This window comes from Palaemon carinicauda, chromosome 1 (assembly GCF_036898095.1).
Source record: "Palaemon carinicauda isolate YSFRI2023 chromosome 1, ASM3689809v2, whole genome shotgun sequence".
Lineage (NCBI taxonomy): Eukaryota > Metazoa > Arthropoda > Malacostraca > Decapoda > Palaemonidae > Palaemon > Palaemon carinicauda.
In genome coordinates, this window is record NC_090725.1 from 229,107,000 (window position 1) to 229,109,673 (window position 2,674).

Consider the following 2,674-nt stretch of genomic DNA (forward strand, 5'->3'; position numbering starts at 1 on the left):
ATATGGACTTGCATGTACAATGTGGAGGGCTCGATTAATTAAAGAGGGAGGAAGAACTACCCGTGCACAAAATTCCTCTCCCCTCTTGTCGTAAGCACAATATAAAATATCATTTTCTATAAAAAAAAAATTCTCACGAGGCACATTTAGAAATGACGGATCACTCTCCGATTCCCATCTAATCACTGCTTGCAATCTTTCCATCAACTCCTCTTTTTTCTGTCCCTCTCGGACTTCTTTTAAGTCCCAACCTCCCAAGTCAATCATACCTGCATCATCAGGTAATTCATTCTGGACACCCCTGGTCATGTCCTCGGCCACACACATATGTTGACCTTCACCGCTCACATCTCTCTCTCTCACCCCGCTTTTTGTTTGCTCCTCAGGTGAATTCACATCCCGTTCTCTATTTTCTCTATTTTGATGGGAGTCTTCAATATTTTTGTTACGTTCTTCGTTCCTCTTTTGTGCTCTAGTTGTTACTCCTATTACTACACCTCTAGAGAGGGCATCAGCTACCTTGTTAGCTTTACCTTCTACGTGGTGAAAACCCTCTATATTAAACTCTAACAATCTTTCAATCCATCTTCCTTTTCGAGAGGTCAAATATCCTTTGTAAAAGAGGTCACGTAAGGGGCGATGATCACTTTGTAACTCAATCGACTGACCTAATAAAAAGAACTGATGCCTCTTTAGAACCCAAAGAATAGACAAAGCCTCTCGATCGAATGTACTATAATTCTTTTCTGCCCCTATTAATGCCTGGGAAGCAAACAAATGGGTCGCTCTCTACCTTTATCATCTGTTTGGGAAACTACGCCACTAATAGCCAAGCTACTCGCATCTGTTGTCACTAAAAACGGGCGACCAAATCTAGGATATGCGAGCAAGTCATTACTAGTTAAGACAATTTTCAAATGGTTAAAGGCTCTTTCTTCTTTCACTCCCCAATTTATTACTTTTTGTTTCTTTAAAGCATCTAGGGATCTCGCTATCTCTCCAAAACCTCTTATGAATATACGGTAATACCCAGCGAGCCAAAGGAACCCAGCTACTTCTTTAGGGTTTATGTGGCCTGGGGAAATCTGTAATAGCCACTACTTTACTGGAGCATGGTTGGATACCTTCTGGGGTTATTATGACCTTAAAATTCTACCTGTTTACAGAAAAATTTGCACTGACTAATTTATTTTCATACCATTACGTCGCAATGCTTCTAAAACTTTACGAATATTACTATTATGTTCATTGGCCGTTTTCCCTGTAATTATTATATCGACTACATAAACAAGAACATTATGCCCAATTAAGGGAGATAAAACTGCCATCATTACTCTAGAGAAATGACTTGGAGCATTTTTAACACCGAAAGGAAGAAAATTAAACTGAAATAGTTGATCGTTAGCTATAAATGCCGTTTTACATTTACTGTCTTCCTGAATTTGTTTTTGATAGTATCCAGATTTTAAATCAACAGTTATAAAATATTTGCTATCTCGTACCTTCACAAGTAATTCTTCGATCAAGGGCAATGGAAATGCATTATCCTTAATGACTGCATTCAAGTTTCTATAATCAACACACAATCTTACCGAGCCATCCTTTCTCCTAACAGCTACAGTTGGAAAAGCCCTGGGGGATTCGGTCTCCTCAATTATCCCTTGTTCCCTTAATTTACTAATTTCCCTTTCTATCTCTCCCTGGTAATGAATGGGTACCTTATAAGGCCTTGACATGATCGGCTCCGCCTGCCCAGTTTCAATTCAGGAAATCGATCAATCCTCCCGGTGGCTCCTCTGCAATTGCAATTAAATTGGAATAATCATTGACAATGTCACTAACTACAAGTTGATATTCTGATGGAAATAGTTTTCGTACTTGCATAATCAAATTCTGAGTGCGTTCGTATGTGCAGGCTGGAGTTGTGGTTCCCAAAATCCCATTATTAGAAATTTCACATAACTAATTCACACACAGAATCACTTCCTAACACAACTCTTTAATTTGACAAATTAACTATCGTTATATCAGTTCTGTTCTCTTTTATTTTCGATAAGCCCTCTAAAGATTACATGTGCCCAATTGTCATGGGGTTTAACAACTACCTTGGTTTCTTCCAGAAGAGGCTGACACGGAGTCACTGATAAGCTCGTAAGTATCTGGGGAGACAACACTTCTCTCTTAGGTACAGCTGTTACTTTGCTTAAATGTCTCTCCGTGCCCGTGCAAACACTTACTCTCTCATGACTTTCTGTCAGCAAAATGCACTCTCCTGCTGTTACTGTTACTGTATCTTTTCCCAAAAAATGCATATTTGATTACTATAAATGAAATCTATTCCTAAAATAGCCTCAATTCCTGGAATTCCCAAGGTGGGCAAGACAAAAAAATCATGTGTAAACTTCACAGAACCCACCTTAAAGTTTATGATCGTTGTATGGTTTATGCATATTTTATTTCCTGGTGTGTTGAGGACGACGGATGCCGCCGACTGTAGTGGGTTTGAGGAGAATCTTTATTTCAGTCAGTGAAACGCTTGCTCCTATGTCGATCAGAGTTCGAATGGATTTATCTGGCAGGTCAATCCTAACTGCTAACATTCCTAGCCAGCCATTACGATATATGGGGCACGGGCCAATGACCTCAGCTGCAACGCCTCTCCTCCCTAGTGCTG